Source organism: Neomonachus schauinslandi, chromosome 8, assembly GCF_002201575.2.
Source record: "Neomonachus schauinslandi chromosome 8, ASM220157v2, whole genome shotgun sequence".
Lineage (NCBI taxonomy): Eukaryota > Metazoa > Chordata > Mammalia > Carnivora > Phocidae > Neomonachus > Neomonachus schauinslandi.
Window position 1 is genome coordinate 40443213 of NC_058410.1, and position 22274 is coordinate 40465486.

At 38.1% G+C, this 22274-nt stretch overlaps 1 protein-coding gene across 1 annotated transcript in view; it reads right to left on the reverse strand.

Moving 5' to 3' along the window:
- The window catches only part of PKIB (cAMP-dependent protein kinase inhibitor beta), a 102264-nt gene extending 80637 nt beyond the window's left edge, over nt 1–21627 (reverse strand). Inside the window, exon 1 of the mRNA XM_021693467.2 lies at nt 21500–21627. The gene's annotated coding sequence lies outside the window, so the exon portion shown is untranslated. The remainder of the gene's footprint in view (nt 1–21499) is intronic.
- Nucleotides 21628–22274: the final 647 nt, after the last annotated feature.

Here is a 22274-nt window from a genome sequence, read left to right on the forward strand (position 1 = left end):
ACATATGTGAGCACATGGTAAATGCCTAGTTGTCCTAGATGAGAGCACCATGTTTCATGTTACAGAGATTTATCTGTTCCTTTTTCTACAAAACGTGGGGCCAGGAGCATCAATATTCCTATGCTTGTATGTGCCGCCTAACTTGACGAGGGTTATTCAGAACAGGAAAGAGTCCAGGGCTGTCTGCTGTTTTCTCCTCTCCCCTCTTCCTCATAAACCACCAAGTTCTGTCTATTTCAGGCTCAGAATGATCCTCAGCTCACCCTTCCAATTCCATTCCCACACCTTCCTCCACCCGATCAGTTCTTAGAGATGTTAAGACACCTCTCACTAGGTTCCCTGGTTTGACACATGCCCCTTCCAGTCCATATTGCACATATCATTCATGTTGGGACACTCACTGAACTCTTCATTTGTATGAACCCCAAGAATTATACATAGTGGAAATACTGAATCATTATTCTCAAATAAAGTATCTTGTCTCCCAAATGCGAACAGCATTATGCTAGCCATCTATTAAGGTAGTTTTCAAATAATTTCACTACTCTTCTCTGTCCTTTGCTTTCCATATTTCCTCACAGCTTACAAGTAACCCAGCACAAGAAAGCACTAAGGCATTGTAATAAAGAGGCAGAAGCAGTGACCTTAGTTCTAGTTCCAGCTCATCCAATTTATCAGCTGTGGACTTTGACGAGTCATCTCCTTTCTTGTTAAGTAAATGGCAGAGCCTTGTTTATCAAATGGGGATGCAGATATTTATCCCGCTTATCTCTCTAGGTTGTTCTGGGAATCAAGGGTGATCCCATACAATAAAATACCAAATGTGCAATACTGCTATTACCCTCCCTGAAGAACTGCAGAGATAAAAACTGTGCTTCTTGTGTGTTAACTCTAGATTCAGACTGGGATCCCAGAAAAGGTAGCTGTGATCACACTTTTAAGTCTTGCAGCTTCCCTTTGGGACTGTGATGTTCTAAAGAGTTTTGTTTTGGCTTCCAAAGGGGGAAAAATACCAAAGGAATCATACTCTAACATATTTGGATTTCCAAGACACGCTGAATCTAAAGAGGAAAGAAAGGGAGAAGGGGCTCAAAACAGTGACAAATTTTAATTGGCTAAAGCTACCGGAACTAAAATAACCCAACTCTCATTTGTGGCACAAATGTTCATGCAATCTCCTTAAAACCCAGATAATTCCTCCAGACATTACTGGACCCTTTCCAATATGAAATATTTGCCTATTTTCTATCATTGTGTTGTAGGTTTTAACTGGAGAACGTGGAATGTGTATAACAGGATGAGTTTGTTTGGCTTCTAAAGAGGAAATACAAAATATCAACCCAAACACCACTTCATATATAAACAGCACTGCAGCCTCAGTTCAAGAATGTTTTTATTTTAGACTAAAAAAAAAAAAAAAAAAAAAAAAAAGGAGGGGGGAATATATTTGAACTCATGCACCTAAACAAACCAAAGAAAGTGTAGAAATTAAGTATATAGAGAGAAGTGCAGAGTGATAGGAATAAAGACCACAGCTTTATTTTCCTAAAATTTGGTGAGATGAATATTAATCAGAGTTTACAAAGTTTAAATTTTCCTTTGAATTGCATAGATATAATCAGGTAAAGAAAATAACCCTCCATGAAGTATCATTTTTCTTGAAATTATTGTTGCATATTAAGAAGGATCTATAAGTGTGTTCATTTATTCATTCAGATACTCAAAACCAACACTTACTGAGTGCCTTCCATGCATGAGACTTTGCACAAGATGTGATAAGATGTGCTGGTTTGAACCCCTTGGCCATATCGGGCTAGCAACAAATGACAAAAGAACTGCACAAATAGGACATACAAAAAACACCCTGCTTTTCTGCCTAGAATGCATATCATCCTTTGCTCTCAGTAGCAGACTCTGGGCCATCTTTAAAGGATCCCAACTCAAGCACTGCTCCTTTTGTAAAGCTCTTTGGAATTGCTCTAGTTTGATACTAATCATAAGCCCTGACACTAAATCACTTCGTTCAAAACTCTCTGGTGTGCTAACCATGGTCAGCTTTGCATTAACAGCGCTGTGTGTGACAATCTTCCCTAGCAGCCTGTGAACATCTTGAGTGGCAATGTTTTATTCATCCATCCACAGGACTTAGCACGACATACTGTAAGTACTCAATTAGTGATTACTGAATGGAAAATTCATACATCTTTACTTGCATAAGAAAAAGATACATCATAACTTTAAAATAAAGCTTTGCAAATGTTTTATGTTCACTCTTGCTCTATTTCTAAAAAGATGAATTTATACATGAATGTGAAAATATGGAAAACTTGTATATTCATTTATAAACATCTTTACAATAAAATTAGCATTATTCTATTCAAATTCCTTTATTTACTTATTCTTATAAGTTTCCCTCGCATTAACTCAACCTATTCTCTCCTATTTTTCCTACTATATATGCTTGCTTTCTTTTTTTTAAGATTTTATTTATTTGAGAGAGAAAGAGAGAGAGCATGAGAGAGAGAGAGCACGAGAGGGGTGAGGGTCAGAGGAAGAAGCGGACTCCCCACTGAGCAGGGAGCCTGATGCGGGACTGGATCCTGGGACTCCAGGATCATGACCTGAGCCAAAGGTAATCGCTTAACTGACTGAGCCACCCAGGCGCCTTATATGCTTTATTTCTATAACAGTTTTTTTTTTTAATTTTATTTATTTATTTGAGATAGGGACAGAGAGACAGAGATAGCAAAAGAGAGCATGAGCGGGTAGGAGAGGGAGAAGCAGGCTTCCAGCCGAGCAGGGAGCCCGATGCGGGGCTCGATCCCAGGACCCTGGGATCATGACCTGGGCCAAAGGCAGACGCTTAACTGACTGAGCCACCCAGGCACCCCTCTATAACAGTTTTTAAACCAACCTGCTAACCAAATCCTTGGCAACTGCTGTACCTTCAAAAGCTTTAGTGGCTATTATACATATATAAAATTCTAAATAACCTGTTTCATCCACTCATTCAGTCAACAAACATTGTTGTCTACTACGTGGGAGATACCACAGAAGAAACACAGATCCTTTCAGGAGAGAGAAGGTTACAGCTAGAGTAGTTGATAAGAAATATCCACCAATGACCAAAATCAAAATACTACCTAAATGTCATATTTTTAATTTATCTGAAATTATTAAACATTTTTTGAATGAAGTCTTGGTAGCTGAAGAATGAATTAAGAGGAACGGGTGAAAATTACTAAGAATCAGAGATCTACTCATGTTTCCCTTTCAGTTAAGACAAATAGTTAAACAGCCAGCTGTCCTCTTAGATTCAAGTCAATGTTATAAACATTTTTAATAGGCAAAGTAAAACCAAGTTTTCTAATTAGAAATGTACTGCCTGCATTGTACAACTGCTTTTATATAGGAATTTGGCAAAGTTGATCAACTTTGTCTTAAAAATGTTGACACACTCTGCCCCCATAATCCCACTGTGAAATTCCCTTGATCCTTCTGGTTCCCGGGATAACTCTCTTTTCATTTCATTGTCAATGTCACTGCTGCTGGGAGGAAGAGGAGACAAAGGGATTTTAACATTTAATAAACACGTGTTCTGTGTCATAAGCCTTGCTAGACACTCAGCATTTTATTCCATTTCATCATCACAATTAATCTACCGCCTAGCGGACTTTTTTCGAAGCTTAGAAATGGCGAGATACCTCCCCCCAAGGTCACATAGCTAATAAGTTACGGAGACAGGATTCAAATTCAGTTCTATCTGACTCTAAAGCCTATGATGGATCCACTGTGCACCATGATGCCTCACAATATTCTTGGGATATTTTCTTTTGGGACTTTTCCCCTATATTATTTTTCTCTTATGGCTAAACAGTAGTTCCAAAATAAAATAAAATAAAATAAACAGTAGTTCCTTAACACTTATTGTTTTGCTTCAAAGCTCTAGGAAATATGAATTTTTTTGGAGAATTGATCCAAAAACAATTCACTTATTCATTTCCTTTCATTTTTCTTTTAACCACTTCCCATTCCTGCACATCTCGTACACACACACACACACACACAAAATATATATATACACCTCACATCTCATACTGAAGAGAAACAACCTCAATGCCAAGTGCCTGCTGAATTTATCTTACACATTCACAGAATTTGGGTGGATGTAAAGAAGCATGATTAAAAAGGCTCCCTTCTGTGGACTATAGGCCCATAGCACAAAATAAGCAAACTTAGTTATATAAATGATTTCATAGTTTGCACTCTCTTGCATTCTCTCATCATACCATTAGAACCTGAAACAAGTCTGTTGTGAATACTGAGTTGCCCTCATGAAATAACATGGAACTTAAAGTATTCTGTAATGATCGAGAGCACAGATTCTAAAGACAAACTTTCTGATCATAAATCTTCACTGTGTACATTTGGCCCCATTACTTAACCTTTCTGGGCAGGCCTACACTTCCCCACAGGTAAAATAATCTTAATAATAATACCCATCACATACAGTTACTGGGAGGTTTAAATGGCATGGGTACTTAATTGGAGTTAAAAAGAATAAAGCCGGGTACATACTGTGCTTAATGTTTTAGATTTAACTCTTCTATAACTCTTCTATAACTTTGTATAAAAATAAATAGAATGCTCCTACCAATGATACATATGATAAAAAGAGCAAAATGATCACATATAAATGGTAAGTAGCTATAAATAAGGCATCTTAGAAAGACATTAAAGTTTTCTATGTGGTATTGATATAAATATCCAAGTAGTCCTCTGACTGGCTTAGATACATTAGTGAGTGTGCATTATGAGTGTAAAACAAAAATCTGTGCGAAATTCTTGAGAGGAATTTTTAAGCTTTTAAGTTTTTGTTGTTGTTGTCATCATTGTTGTTTTTAAAGAATATAGTTCCCTCAAAGAATATAGACCCTAATGCCACAAAGAAGCTTCCCCTTTGTCCCCACGGCAGCAGGCAGTTACAGCCCAAGGCCAGAAGCACTAGATGAAAACGAAGGGGGACGAAGGGACATAAGGTTCATACCACTTGCCTCTAGCTGGTCAATGTTAATTATTTCTCAAATCTGACAGCTGCACGTTCCGTTGCTTCACACTTCAGCCTTTGATGCGACCATGTGCTATTCCAAGATATTGAAAGAGCTCAGTTTTAGCCTTCAAAATATGTGCCTGGATCTTCAGGAGAAGCCAGGGCTCAACACAGGCAACTTTAAATCCTAAAAGCAGAACTCAGCCTTCTTATGAAAGCTGATTAGTTTTGACATTTAATCAACTCTCCTGAAGAGTCATTTATGGACTGTGTCAAATATTAAAAATAAAATAAGATGTGGGCCTGGTGAATTATCTTCTGACTCGACCAGACCAGAGTCAGCTTGCTGATTTTTCTCAAATGTAAGTATTTGCTTTCGCTAAATAATGTTAATAGGGAAAGTTACACATTCCACGAGGCATAAAGAAAAATTATTTTTCCATTACCCAGAAACTTACCTGGCAACTAAGCCTGAAGGAGGAAAAAAACTGGAAAGAATGTATTTGAAATGAGAACTCTAGCTGCGACAGCTACCGGACTTGCTCCCAGTTCATGTTTAATTAAATTTACATCAATAATTCCATAAATTGCTTGCATGTTCATAGAACATAAATTATCATCTTTGATTCTAAGGTCAAATACTTACTGCTAACAACCCTTGTGCCTCTGAGGGAGGCTTGGCCCCCCGCCAAACTGTACTACTTCGTCCATGGGGGCGGGCCCACTACTGTAAAACTCCATGGGGGATGATGCACCACCATGGCCCCCAGGTTGCTCGGCAACAACCCCTTATGACTGCTCCACGGGGACTGCTAGGCAATAGCAGTGCTGAGTCTGACCCAGCTGCTCCCAGAGCACTGCTTCTCGAGAGGGCAGGGTAACAGGAGGCCAGGGGCCCTAAGTGACTAATTACATAATCTACACATTTCTCAGAATGCTCTCCAACTGTCGCTAAATAAAAATCAGAGCAGAGCTAGTTCCTCCCCTGAAGGGTACTCTTGAATGTATCCTTAATTTAAACTCTATCCCTGGATCTTTAGAGAAGCTGACAGAAAACTAATGCATCAGAGCCAAAATCTGTGGCCAAAAAAGTCTATTTAAAAAAGCGCACACACGCATAAAGGAGGTCATTCTTTTTTCAACCACATTTAAAATATGGCTTTCAAAGCTTTCATAATTTCAAAGAATTTTGCTATTTAGATATCGTCTGTTAACAGACCAAAAAATGGGAAAAACATAAGAATTTTACAAGTCTGTTCCTAACATATTTTAACACATAACTCAAAGTACAGCAATTTCTAGGAAAGACTTTCAATTATAATCAATAGTTAAACCCACATTTACATCTTCAGTTTCAATGTCTCCTTCTACATTCAACAAATCTAAACTGTTGTATTTTTCCATCTATATCCAACCTACCTCTTAGGACAAAGGCCTAATCAATCTAAAAACCTCAGGACAAAAGTCTAACCAATCTAAAAACTTACACATCAGTGCATGAGTACAGCCTTGCCCCAATCTTCCCTACTGTCCCTTACAATCTCGGAGGTAGGTGCTCCGAAAGACATGGGCTTGCAACCAGGACACTATAGATACAAATAGGATTCTGCTACTCCACTAATTCAAAACCATCAGTCAAGTCCAAGCTATTTAGCATGATATGTGAGGCATTTCTGAATCTACTTCCCATCAAACTTCCAGCCACATCTGCTTAGTCCACCATGTGATTTAATTGTAGTTCCCTGAACACCTCACGCACTCTAAGTCTCTTTCCTCTTCCCAGGACACATTCCCCTTTGCCTGGCAAACTATTGGCTATCTGTCAAGATGTAACAATAACATCACCTCCTCTAAGAAACTGTCTCTGATTTTAGAATGACTCATAACCACCTCTGAGCATCTTTATTCCTGATTCACACTGCTATGATGGCATTGGTCATACTGTTTCACAGTTATTTACCTACTTCACATTAGCCCATTGTTCAAAGGCTAGAACCTTATTCTATTCAACCTGCTTTCCTCAGTGCCTGGCATATTCCTTAGCACTAAGAATGAGTTTATAATATAGTTTAATAATGATGAGAAAATTGTGCTCCTGGGCAAAATGGTAAAATACATGAGGATTAGACATTTTTAACTTGTTAATTAAACAATTTACTAAAAACCAAAAATAAACTAGTCTCCTGACTTTTGGGCTAGTCTTTTTCTCCCTAAACTATGATGAATCATTGAAGGTAAATAAGCAGATACCTCTGCATTGATACAATCCATCCAGTATTATGGCTAAAATAATCAGATTGCATGTGCCCCTTTTGTTATAATTATAATAACATGAAACTCAGTGGAGCTACATGGTCTCACAACCAAATCACTAAAAGCTGGTCTGGAGCTGGTCTCTGGGAAGATAATTTCCCATTCAGATTAGAGACTCTTAAAACAGCTTTCGCAGAGGGGCATCTGGGTGGCTCAGTCGGTTAAGCATCCAACTCTTGATTTCAGCTCAGGTCATGATCTCAGGGTCATGATCTCAGGGTTCTGAGATTGAGCCCAGCGTTAGGCTCCACACTCAGTGGGGAGTCTGCTGGAGATTCTCTCTCTTCCTCTCCCTCTACCCCTCTCCCCACTCATGCGTGCTCTCTCTTTCTCTCTCTCTCAAATAAATAAATAAATTTTTAAAAAAGTTTTCACAGAAATCTTGGAACTAAAATACAGAAGAGAGTATAAAAGAAATTAACTAAAGGACAAATAAAAAGCAAGGAAAAGTTATTCTAATCTTAAAATTTCCTAAATAATAATTCACAAAATTTTATTTATTCAACATCTCTGTTTATCAAAGCACTAATTTTAAAAATAGGAACATGACCAAACAAAACACAAAAGCTCACAAATGTTGCAACCAAGTGTAGTATCTCAAAGCCTCTCAACCTCTTACCTCAGCACCACCAGAGATACAGGCCTCCATTTTCAAATATAACAATGCTTTTATGATTTTTCCATAATAAGTTCACATATATGTTTATGCAACCATATTGCCAAATACTTTGATATTAGCAGTAACATGACTGTCTAGGTTAACCCATGCAACACAAACTCTAATCAATGGAAATCTGAATTGTGAGCCTATGAATTCTTAGTCTATTAAGAGTTTGTGGGTTCCACACACTGCTAAGGCTGTGCACTTCTGAAACTAGGAAACTTGTATTCTTGGAAGTATTTATGTGTCAGAAAGTACTCACAACCACGTGATAAATTTTGTATATGAAAGCAGTCTTACTTGATAGTATATATATTAAAGCATATTTATATATTAAAACAAAATAAACACATTATAAAGTAGAATGTGAAATTAACACTTGTCAGATGAGTATAAAACTTCAGAGAAACTGCCCTTTTCTATGGAGCACTTTGAGTTATGCCTCTAGATTTCTGGGAATTTTTTGGTGGAGAAGAAGAAAAACAATTTGACCATGGCAGAACAGAGTTGGGCCATCACTTCCTTTGTTCTGGATAAGACACTGCTATTAATACAACTTACAAATATACTAGTTTTGTTGGACAAACACTTGACAATACCAATTCATATTGAATTGGCTATAAACCAGAATCCTTTAGTATTTTTTTTTTTTTAAGATTTTATTTGTTTGACAGAGAGAGACACAGCGAGAGAGGGAACACAAGCAGGGGGAGTGGGAGAGGGAGAAGCAGGCTTCCCGCCAAGCAGGGAGCCCGATGCGGGGCTGGATCCCAGGACCCCGGGATCATGACCTGAGCCGAAGGCAGACGCTTAACGACTGAGCCACCCAGGCGCCCCTCCTTTAGTATTTTTTAAACCAATTCTACTAATAACCATTTTTTCTCTATCTGGTTTCTTTTAAAAAATGCACACCACTCTTGTATTTATCCTCATCTAAAGAAACTGTCAAAATAATTTTTGATTCAGAGTGCAGCACTGATTATATGACTCCCTACTCAAAAACTTGTGAGAATGCAAATTAACTATAAATTTAAGTCCAAAGTCTTCATGCCAGCATTTAAGATTTTTCACTACAGCTCCAATGTATCTTTCCACCCTTATCTTCTCCCAGTCCCTAAATAATTCTACATAGCTCTGTCCCACTCTTTTCTGTATTTGTACCTTTGTTTATGCTGTTTTCTCAATCAGGGATATCTTGCCCAGTCATTGACATTCCATCAGTCCTTCAAGGACCATCCCAATTACTACATATTCTATAAAGTCTTTCTGATTAATCTTAAAGTTTATCTTTCTCTTCTTTGAAACCCCACAGCAATTTTTAGTTCTTTTGTGGTCCTTACTACTGTCTGCCTTGCAGGAAAGTTGTGTATATTATCTTCCCCCACCTCCTCAAAACAGATGTAATTCTAAGCTTCTTTAGAAAGGATGGAGTCTCATTCATTTCTGTATGCACTGTATCACTAACCACAAGTACCTGAATCCAAGAGGGTGCTTTTTAATAGATACTTGTTTATTTGAATTTAGTTAAGTATTCACATCAGAGATGCATGTGATGGGTTCCAAAATTCATTAAAAGCTTTTTCTATTATTATTTATTTTACTTTATTTGAAGATTTTATTTATTTATTTGACAGAGTGAGAGCACAAGCAGGGGGAGCAGCACAGGGAGAAGGAGAAGCAGTTTCCCCCACTGAGCAGGGAGCCTGACTCAGGACTCGATCTCAGGACCCTGGGATCACGACCTGAGCTGAAGGCAGATACTTAACCAACTGAGCCACCCAGTCACCCAAAAGTTTTTTTTTTCTTTTTTAAATACCATAACACTTTATTTATTTATTATTTTTAAGTAATCTCTACACCCAATGTGGGGCTCGAACTCACGACCCCGAATGGGAATCATATGCTCCACCAGCTGAGCCAGTCAGGTGCCCCCATAAAAAGCTTTAATGAAGGACATCCACAAGCATCCAGAGAAATGAACCTGAAAATGAATGGGCACATGTAGCACTAAAATATGGAACTATAGACTCTAATAGAATAATTCAGGTACTTTTTTCAATGTACTGATTTCATGATGAAGAACTGAAATCATATTATTCATATTAGTATAATCAAGTTGACAAAAAACTGAAATCTGAAAAGATTAAGAGACTTCTTCAGGGTCACATGACTAATTAAAATCTGAGTTGGCCTTATAATCAAGCTTTTTAATTTCTAGTTTAGTTATAAATTCTACTGTTATCTCCCAAATCATGTGTCAATATGTTTTCTTTTTTTGTTAATATGTCTTCTTAAATGTTAGCTGCAAAAATATTTGTGTAAAGAAGGATTTCCTTATTTATTATTTATCTTCAAAATATTATTTTAACAGGCAGAATTAAAATAAAATCCATTAGTGATGATTAAAGAGGATTACAACAAACAAAATTTATTTATACAAAGCTTAATTATTTTGTAACTTAACTACAAAGAATAAAGAATCAGGATATTAAAAATGCTGCTAAATAAATGTCATAAAATCTATGCACTAATAACATTTACAGTCTTTATTCACAAGACAGTCTTACAAGTTTAATCAGCACCCGTTTGTGCTTCTGTTTTGTTCTAACCTGTGTGTCACCAGTTTGACGGATAGTAAAAATTTCATCTTCTCAACATCCATTTCCACTTTGAGAAGCTTTCCCTCCTGTATTTACTCCATGTGATTCAGTTGTTTCCAAGAATAAAGTTGAGACTCAGATCTTACAAATCTGAGCTCCAGATGCACCTAGCCACAGTGATTCGTTCAGAAGTGGTACATGACTCAAACCTGCCCCAGAAGACTTACTACATTTTTCTAACCCAGCAATGCTTAAAGAGTGAGTTCATGATACAAGTTAGTCCATCTTAGGACTGGTGCCAAAGCTACTAGGTAAAAATACTTTTTTCTCTTTGAATTTAAACTTGAGAATTTAGGCCAGGAGCTGTTGATAGCTATTTTGTCACCAAACAGAGCATGAAGATGAAGACAGGTGATATATAAAAAGAAACTAAGGGATTCCAAAAATTTCAAAAGTGTAGACTCTTTAAAGTCATTGACTTACTCTACATAGATAGCATAGATAGCATCCTGGGAAACCTCTCAGGTCCAGAAAAGCCGGGAAATTTGCTCATGTTCTTTGGGAGTATAAGGATCCCTCCAGTAATTTGCATAAACAAGAAGATAGGAGGACATTAGGTCATGAAGGACTCAAAATAGATGAGGCTGTGAAGTTGCTGTAGTTGTAGGGGAGAAGGTGGTCAGGGACAAGCCAGAACCACACAGAGTTCCTTGGTTCTTCACTGACTTGTGCTGATGGAAACATGGAATCCACTGCAAAACATCTTACTCCAAGCAGTAAGAGTATGGAGCGTGAAAATAGATGTGTCAAAAATCAGCCATCCCAGTGAAGCCTAAGGACAAATGTAGGTATAAATCTTTGGATTGGTGTTAAAAAAAAAAAAAGGAATATAGGGTGCTATGCCCAAAGAGTTTCTGAATTTAAAGTTGTAGGAAGGAATAATTTCATATGATAACAAGTCCAGGGTGTGGCTACAGAAATGGTTGGGTGAGAAGTAGTAAAGAAAAGATTACTGATTGGGTTGTAGAGATGAAAAACTGAGAGGTCATGATGTTAGATGTAGATATGAAGTCACCCAGACTGAGTACAGAAGGCTGGGAAAAGATGACCAGTCACTAGAGTGTTCAGTGAAGGAAGGGTTTGTTCAAGTGGCGAGTTGATGATAGGAATGAGCAATGGTAGAGGGCAGTATAGCCAGATGGCTCAAAGAAATTGGGATGAGTAAAAGAGGGTGGAGAAATAATGGTTTAGAGGTGGGATATGGATAGATGGAGGGCATGTGACCCACCTCTCTACCCTAAGATTCATGAACTTTGGAATAATAAACAGTCTCCAACAGAAAGAGCTCAGAGGAAGTGAGATACCAAGTTTCACGGACAGGGAAAAAAGTGGAGGTAAAGAGGAGTTTACTGTGATTGAATAGGTGTTCCAGAGGGCATGATCAAATGGTTTTGAAGAAGAAAAATAGCAGAGATTAGGTTAAGGAGAGACAGCACAAAGCATAATAAAGTTTCAAGGCAGAGAGAAAAAATGAGTAGACAAAAGATAAAAACAGAGGTTTGAAGCATTAGAAAATTATCTGTTTTTCAGGACTAAAAAAAATTTTATGTTCCAAAACTGGTAATATGGGAATTTAGTAAGAGCTAGCAATTATGATATGGGGCGTGGAATTCCTTTTCCTTCTGGGGTGAGGTGGTGAGTGACAGATGGGGATCATGGCATCTTAGGGAGACAATCAAAGAGCCTGCAGTCATGTGCAGGAACAGTGGCAAAAAAAAGTGTGTGAGTAGAAAGTCTGTGGGACTTCACAATAGTAGGGACAGCTATAAGGAAGGTGGGCTCCAAGGAGGTACAGGAACGAGGAGCCATCGGATGGAATTCAAATCAGTGGAGAAGGAATCAGTTATAGAACAAATGGATTCAAGACAAGACTGGCCATTAAAAAATAATAATAATAATAAAGGCATTTCCCCTAGTTCAGTGCCTACTAAAATAAATTCCAAAGGATTAAAAATTTAAATTAAAAAAAAATCCAAAGTACTATAAAAAAGTAGGTGAATATTTTATAAGTGGGAAGGTTCTTCCCAAGCTTAACAAAACAAGAAACTATACAAGAAGAAATTGATAGCTTTGACATCCATAAAATGTTAAGTATTCTACAAAGCAATGTTCCCTAAATAACTAATGGCAAAAAAAAAAAGAAACTGATTTAAAAATTTCAGTGTAAGGGGCGCCTGGGTGGCTCAGTTGGTTAAGCGTCTGCCTTCGGCTCAGGTCATGGTCCTGGGATGGAACCCCGCGTTGGGCTCCCTAGGGGCTCAGTGGAGAGCCTGCTTCTTCCTCTCCCTTTGCCCCTCCCCCCTGCTCATGCTTTCTCGTTCGCTCTCGCTCTATCTCAAATAAATAAATAAATTCTTTAAAAAAATAATAAAAATAAAAACTGCAGTGTAACAGACACACAAGGAGTTAATAATCTTATGAATAAAAAGTTCAAAACAAACAAAAAAGGATTAAAGGTAGGCAAAAAATATAAAAAAGCAACTCAGAAAAATTAAACTAAAATATCCAATAAACATATTGACTAACTAAAAATAGTCAAAGAAATTTGATCAAAGAAATACAAATATGAGCTATCTTTTCCCACTGGTTTCCAAATTTTAAATTTTTGAAACACTATTAGTATGTTAGTAAAAATTTTATTTAGAGTATAAAACCTATAGGCCCTCTGAAATTTTGCAAAATGTATCAAGTCTTTAAAAAGTGAATATGTTATGACCTACCAATTTTATGTCTAGAAATTTATCCAAAGGAATTAATCAAACAGGTATGTAAAGTGTGTAAAAATTATGAACAAAGTTATTTACTATGATATTGTTAATTAAACCAAACTTGGAGACATTCTGCATATTTACCAATAAGGATTATTTAAAAATGTAACAGAACACTATGCAGCCATTAAAAATATAATTTATTGCCTAGGAAACATATATTGAGATGATATATTAAGTGAGAGATAGGGTGTCTGTTACATCAGTGTTGGTTTTTTAAAGCTACATATGTGCAAAGGATTTTATAATTCTTGGTGGAAATACCGGTAGAGACTATTTTCTTCTTAATGCAATTCTGAAATTTCTTGATTTTCACTGCAATGTATATTACCTCAAAAACACTTTAAAAATTTTAAAGTTTAAAACTTAGTAGTATTTTAAGTGGCAAACATTACCTGATCTGGAAATAACATGCACAATAACTCATTATAATATAACAAGGGATAATTGACAAAAAAAGATAAGATTGAGTAAGAATCTGTGATTCTTGGTAAAGAATTTACAATAGCAAGCACATATTGTTCTTGGAAAAACTGAATTCTACATTTGAACATTGCTAATATTTAAAGCAATGTATTGTAATGGATTGGGTATGTTTTTCTTTTGTTTTCTCAATTCTCAAATCAGTGATTACCACAGGATAGAGCAGAATTAGAATGTACCCATTTGGTAAACTGGAAAGTGAACTGTAAGTTCACCTAGCCAAAAACTATTTCATGGGTCACTTTACATAAGAAGGAAAAAATGCTAGTTTTTAAAAAATTTGCAATAGGTTACAATCTGTATCCCATTATATATAAAAATATAACCTTATAAATGTACCAAGACTGGAAGATAATCAGTATTGAATATTAAAACTTAAATTTAAAAATCTTTAAATGTTCTTAATTACATAATGGCTTTATGATAAATAATATCTGAAAGAAGTTAACAAATAAAGTAAACTTTTAACAATCTTTTTGTAAGATAATTTGAGATGTTTTTAGATAAAACCTAAACTGTTGTCATTATACAAAATCCTGATTTCATTAATCCATATTTCAAGTGGATCATACTGAGATAAAACCAACAAACTGAAGAATTGAACCCATTGACTATTAAGACCAATAATAATTATTGATACATAATATAAAAAGTTTTCCGCAAATTAGGATAAAATAGGGTACTTATTTAAAGTTGGTAAAAATAAACATTCTATGAGGAAAAAAGTGCTTTGTTTCCCCCATTTTGCAGTTAAAACTGAATGGTTTATATGTCTTTTCAAAAGATTCAAACTAGAACCCAAAACACGGACTCCTCAGAGTTGGAACAACTTATCCTGGGTTTTACCTGAATCTTAATATTTTTTGGCAAAATTCCACAAACATCTCAGGGAGTGGACCCATATCTACCCTGTGAGGAAAATATGTCTCACTTCCCCCTGAAAACCTGCTCCCTCTCTCCCTGAAGCAAACAAATAAAAATTTCACCCCCCCCCCATGTTGTAGACTGGTCCCATTTCTGCACTGTCAAATCCATATGGTACAAATGAATGGAAAACCTGAAATGACCTGGTGTAGACCAAACCTGGTTCAGTGGTACAGGACTTTGACTATGTCAGGATACAGTGGATACACTGCCCAAGTTATCACATTGCTTTTTTGTAACCATCTTAACAACTAATACTGAGGAGGGGCACAGAACATGTGTCATATTCAGCAGTGACGGTTAAGAATGTCCAATACGGGAAAAAAAAAAAAAAAAAGAATGTCCAATATGAGGGGGCACCTGGCTGGCACATGTGACTTTTGATCTTGGGGTCACGAGTTAGAGCCCCACATTGGGTTTAGAGCTTACATTAAAACAACAACAACAATTAAAAAAGAAAACTAATAGGGGGCTAATTTAGGAAGATTGTAAAATGAATAATATATTAATGAAAAAATAAATGTTTTTAAAAAAGAATGTCCAATATGAGTGAATGAGCTGAGTATTTCAAGTTAGAATGGCAGGCTGTGAATTTAGGCACCAGTCAAACCTGGCTTTTTATCTCAACTCTGCCACTTTCTTCACCTACTTATTTAGAAAATAGAGCCATAAGGCCAACTCCACAGGTTGGAGAATAAATGAAATATGTGAAAGCACCTAGCCTGGGCCTGGTAAGCTGCTCAGTAAATAGAAGTTTCCGTCGCCGGCGGGCGCCTGGGTGGCAAAGGCAGTTATGCATTGTTGGTTGTTTTCAACTCTTGGTTTCGCCTTAGATCATGATCTCTGAGTCGTCAGATTGAGCCTGCATGGGGCTCTGCACTCTGAATGGATTCTGCTTAAGACTCTCCCTCTTCCTCTGCCCCTCCCCACTGTGCTCTCCCTCTCTCTCTAAAATAAATAAAATAAATCTTTAAAAAAGAAGTTTCCATTCCCTTAACGTGTATAATCATTTCCACTGAAAGAAAAAATAATTATGGTCCCTTAGAAAAATTTCAAGCTTGTGTTACAAATTGAAAAATACATGTTGAAGGCCTCTACTTTTGTTATAATCCCATTACCTCCTTTGGAAATCTGCTCCATGAATTATCTTTTCTGTACCTTCAGCCTCTTCCACACTAATTACTTCTTCATGACTTCTAAAGAGAGAACCAAGGCTCTCCTTGAAACAGTAACTAAAAATTAATTTGACCCTATGTCCTCACCCCCACTACCCACCCACTTCTTTCTTCCATCTTTTGGTTATAATCCTAGGATGAGTACTCAACACTGGCTGACCCCATTCCCTTACTTTCCATTTCTCACCAATAAAATCTGGCTTCCACCTCCCGATCATAAAGCTGTTTCTCTGCCTTTCTACTTGTCAAATAAAAAATCCTTTCAGCCCTTCTTCTACTGGGTCATCTCATGAGTATGACCTATTGATCACGCCACACATTTTGATGCTCTACATACCCTTGTTGCTATGACAATGCCCTTTCCAGTTTCTCTTTTGGGCTCCCAGGAGGTAGCTGCAAGGGATTTGCCAGCCACCACCAGAAGCTAGGAGAGAGTCATGGAACAGATCTCCTCAGAACTAGAAGAGTATCTATAGCCACAAATACACAGTTTCATGGCATATTAGAAAGATGTAGATTGTTGTAGATCTCTTTCTGAGTCCCCCCAGAAAGAATCAGCCTTGTTGACACAAGATGTAGAGTTGCTTTTTATTTTTGTTACTTCTTCCGTACTGCAATGAACACAATTATGATAGATATCCTTTTTCAGGGATGTAGAAACTAAGAGGCAGAGTGGTTTCTGTGGAAGCCTTGGACTTTAATAACATCTTTTGGCTTGATGGACCCTTTATAAACCTTTAGAATGTGAAAAAATCCATCATATCTACAATCTAGCTTTTTATTAGATTTCAAGGCCTCTTTGGGAAAGGCAGACAAGAGGGGTTTATTTCAGTGTTTTGAAATTTAATAGTGTATCTGGCTTCAGAGACTCCATGAGAGAAACACTTATTTTCATCTTTTAAATAAACAAACATAATAAACTAATATAATTGCATGAGTTGTAAGACATCCTTAGTTACACGTGCACATGTGTGTGCACACACATACACACACTGATTTCTAAAATATTGTTTTCAGGGCACCTGGGTGGCTCAGTCGGTTAAGTCAAATCAACTCTTGATTTCAGCTCAGGTCATGATCTCAGGGTTGTGAGATCAAGTCCCGCATCAGGCTCTGTGCTGAGCATGGAGTCTGCTTAAGAGTCTCTCTCCCTTTCCCTCTGCTCCTCCCCCCACTCACACTTGCCCTCTCTCAAAAAAAAAATAAAAAATAAAATATATATATAGTTTAATGTATATGTAGTCTCTCTCTCTCTCTATATATATAGTTTTCTTTTGAGACATATTAGCCCAGCCCATAAAGATTAGTCTAGAAGTCTAGAAGTAAAGAACGATATAGTCATTTAAGTAGACGCATGTTTGGGAAAATTGCTTAACTCTTCCCTGTTTTCCATGGTTTTATTCCTAAAACTATCACACTCGACCCAGTTTCCTCCTTTATTTCACTCAAAAAAAAAATGAAAGCCTTAGAGTTAACCATGATGACTTTCATATTCCCAAATGGGGATTCTTTTTCATCAACATGGTAGATATCAGGGCTTAGCAGAAAGTAGGGACTGTGGGAAGGAAGAATTTAAGAGGTAAAAGAAAAAATTTAGCTCCATTTATTTTCCCTGTAAATTCTGCTAACAGTTTTCAAGCACTCTTGGCTCCAAGACTACATAATCTCCAAGTGTCTCCATATCCTTGACCCTCCTTGCAGTCTGAGAAATCCTATTCTAACTGATCCAGGATTCTAGGTGAGATTACCTCCTCCTGTTCAGGAATATATACAAATCCAAATTATTTTATTCTTATTTAGACAGCTCTGAAATTCTTTTCTAACTAAACATTCCAACTCTTGGACACCATCATATTTTACAAATAGGAGTGAATGGAGGACACAAATCCTCTCTGACTTATAAAGCCTACAACATACACCATTCCTGGGCATAACACTGCTTTTGCCATTGAGAACTGAAATAATTTATCTTACTTCAGTTAAAGGTAAACTATTTGATTTCTCAAAATCAATTGTATTTCCAATAAAAAAATTAATAATAACCACTTCTGGCTTTCTAAGTATGTTCAAATTCTTAACCTGAATTCTTTTTATGGAATGTCACTAACTGATAATGACTTATAAAAAGTACATACAGCATATTAACATGAAAATTTCTGAGACCAACAAGATTCAGAAGAGCACCGTACTAATGGCAGTTTTGTTTTGCTTTGTTTTGTTTTGGCAGGGGGTGGGGAGGCAAAGGAGAGGGAGAGAAAGTCTTAAGCAGACTTCACACTGAGTGCAGAGCCTGATGCAGGGCTGGATCTCATGAACCTGAGTTCATGAGCTGAGCTGAAACCAAGAATTGGACACTTAACCAACACCACCCAGGCACCCCAATGGCAGAAGTTCTAAAACAGGAATACAGGAGCCCTAGATTTATCCTTAATACATGATTTTTGTACATATCACAAATCAATCATGGGCCTTAGATCTCTATATCTAAGAATAGACTATGTTTAATTATTATTTAAAAGAATTATGAGGCATCATGGCTAAGGAAGCTTATTTTATTACAGGATTTATAGGGTTTTTTTTTTATATTCAGAAAGAAATGATCTTTTACTCAATTAAAATCTTGTATTGAAGGAATAGAAAACCATTGAATTTACTACCAAGCCATTCAGGTCTGAGTCTCATCAACATTTAAAACGCAATTTTCAAATTGCTTTCTTTTCCATTTTCAATGGACACTAAAGGAAATTTAGTCTTCATTAAGCCTGATTTACACTCCTTAAGCATTAAAACAAAAGAAATCGGGGAGAGGTATGAATAGGCAGAGAACAGAGGATTTTTAGGGCAATGAAAATACTCTGTATGATATTACAATGATGGATGCCTGTCATTACACATTTGTCCAATCCCATAGAATGTACAAGAGTGAATCCTCAGGTAAACTATGGATTTTGAATGATTGCAATGTGTCGATGTAGGTTCATCCATTGTAACAAATGTACCACTCTAGTGGGGGATTTTGATAATGGGGAAGGCTATGCATGTCTGGGAGCTCAGAGTATATAGGAAATCTCTATACCTTCCTTTCAATTTTGCTATGAATCTAAAACTGCTCTAAAACAACTGTCCTTAAAATATTTTATTTCTGAAAATATACTACTTCTTTTTCAAAATTACTTGAGCTCTAAATTTGAAAGGAAACAAAGTGTTTCCTCTCCCAAACTTCTCTCTACATATGTATCAAATCATATATGATCTAGTAAGAAACACTTATTTCTCCAGAATTTTCTACATTTCATAAATACATAACTTCTACATAAAAATCATTCTATAATGCTCTTTCAAAGTTAGACATGTTTATCATACAACCCAGCAATTTCAAGTCTAAATATCTACCCAAGAGAAATGAAAACATATATATCCACTAAGATTTGCATGTAAATGTCATTAGCATCATGGTTCATAATAGCCTCAAACTGAAAACAATCCAAATGTGCACTCACTGATGAATAGATAGACAGAATGTGGTATATCCATACAATGGAAAACTATTAAATAAAGAGGAATGAAATACTGCTACATGCTACAACCTAGAGGAATCTCAAAAACATTATGCTAAGTGAAAGAAGCCGCAAACAAAACACCTCATATTGTATGACTCCATTTATATGAAATGTCCAGAAAAGGCAAATCTATAGAGACTGAAAAGAGATTAATGGTTGCCTGAATCTGGTGTGAGAACAGAGATTAACTATAAATGGACATGAGGGATCTCTTGGGTGTGATGAAAATGTTAAAACTGAATCATGGTGATGTTTTTACAACTTGGTAACTTTTCCTTAAAAATCACTGAAAGGGGTAAATTTCTAAATATCTAAATTTCTAGTTTAAAATTGACTAAAGAGGAGACAATTTGTTTAACACAAATGAAATGTGACACATTTTTAAATATCCTGCATAAAGCATTCCATTAGCCTTCGATATTTTGCTATAGAAAGATGTGGTAAAGATAAGACTAAAATCAACTACTAAAGACTTCCCTCCCTCCAAAAAATCATACTTTACTTCAAAATTCAATCATTTTATCTTCCAGAATATCTTTTTAGAAAATGAACTCTTTTGAGATAGTGTGAACAGAGAGGCATTGACCAGTATGGCTTATATTAGCAGGAAACAAAAAAAGGTTTTCAAAAAGGCTGGTCTAACCAACCTTGATCCAGAATCTATCTATTCCATTACACTACTTTCTGTGAGCTATGTGGCCATCACATCTCATTTTAATAACCCAAATTCTGAGCTTTCTGAATACTAAATCCCAGAAGGATTTTTTAAATGTGTAGCAATGTCAGTATGAAGAAAGGCATCTTGTAAAGAGTGGAGAGATGGATTTGAATCTACATGAACACAAAGAGAAATGCAGTGCTCATAGTAATTCTTATCCAATACTTTTTCGGTATCCAAACCATTACTTGTTTTTAGTTTTTTATTATTTTCTAAGTGGATGTTTAAGTGGTCTTCCACCTTGAATCTCCACTTTCCAGTCCTGCAGACTCTGACTAATAATACCTGCTGGGTTGGGGGGGGGGGGTTGTTTTTGGCTTTTGTGGGTTTTTTTAAGTGTGTTTCCCGTTTGTCCCGCTCATGCCAAGCGCTTTCCAAAGGAACCGAGTTCCGCTGAGCTTCCTGGGATGAGTTCTACGAGGATGGGCCTGGCCTGTCTGTCTCAGCCTCACTCAGCAGAGAGCCGGCAGCGGCAGCTGGGCCATCTTCCCCAGAAGACACTTCCAGGTGCTTCCCCAAAGGATTGCAGCAGCAGCAACGAGGACCCACGCCCTCCATCTCCTAAGCCCCTGAGACCACTTTACACTCGGGTCCCTCGCGGGCAGGGGTCCTAGGCTTGGGGAAATCCCAATAGCTGCAGGGGACCCTGAGGATCATCCGGTCTAATCAGTCCCATATTTTGCCAAAGAATGAACGGAGACTAGTGGAGTGAGGCAAGTTGGCTAAAGCCACAGAGCTCGACGCTGGCAGAGCGGGTTAGGGCTCGGGTCTCTGACGAGCGGGTGGCCGCGAGTTTGGAACGCGCAGCCCAAGGAAAACGACGTGGCGTTGCGGGTAGAGAGACTAAGGGCTCAACAACTTATGACAGGAGGTCACTAATGTCCACCTTCAGAGCACAGCCGGCAAAAAGCAGGTGACCCGACCTCCCTAGTTACTCCTGTTGACCTAAGCGCCCTCTTCCACTCTAAAGGTACCTTAGTTTGCATAGTAATGATGTGGTCGCTCTAGCATACGGGGCACCTGCTTTGAATTCCCCCGTGTTTGTGCAGACTGAGAGGCAAATGGGAAAGTTGCACTTACCACATCTTCTCTCATTCAGTCTCCCCCCCCGCCGACTCCCCAAGTCCTTTCCCTCCTTCCTCGCACCAGCCACACTCACGCCCGCTACCCCTCCACCTGGTACGTACCAGCGGCTCGCAGAGCTTCCCGCCGAGCCTGGGCCAGGTGTCTTCGCGCTCCGGCTCGCCCAGCCTCCCTGTGGCCGAGAACAGCGACGCGGGCTCCAGCTCGCTGCCCCCTCTACAGTCCACGGGGATGCGGCCGCGTCTGAGCTGCCGAGCTGGGGCGCAGCCAGGAGGTGGCAGCGACTCGGGGGCGGAGGGTGCGGCCGCCGGGACCCGCCCCCAGCGCAGAGCGCGCACCCCTCCACCCCCCCCCTCACCCTTTTCTGTGTCCACTTGCGGTGCAGCCCCGGGCGACTTGGGGCTCGAGGGCTAGCGCGACGGAGGCTCTTCCTTGTTGGCTCTCCTGCGTGCACGTTAACAGACAACTAATCGTCGGGGATCGTCACAGCACCGATGTCCTCCCCGTCTGCCACTCTCAGTTCCCTGGGTGACTGTTCAGGTTCTAAGAATTCGCTTGATGTAAGTGCAGGAATTTCGCTTCTCTCTCTCTTCCCGGACGCTACAACTTGTCGGTTGACCCATCTGTGCGCGCCCGGAGGGTTTGCTCTAAGTGTCATAAGGTTGCCTTTTGATCTAATCGCGGCTGTTTGGAGAAGGTAGGAATGTGCATAGTTTTCTTATCTGCACCTGGAATTTGGGTCTTCGTGTTTATTAGCAGATTATTTTAACAGATTGGGAAGCAACATGGAATAGCTGACCACTTTTGGACAAGTAAAACAGATAACAATGCATATCCAGTTTCATCTAAAGGTTCTCACTAAGGAAAATGAGGTCCGTA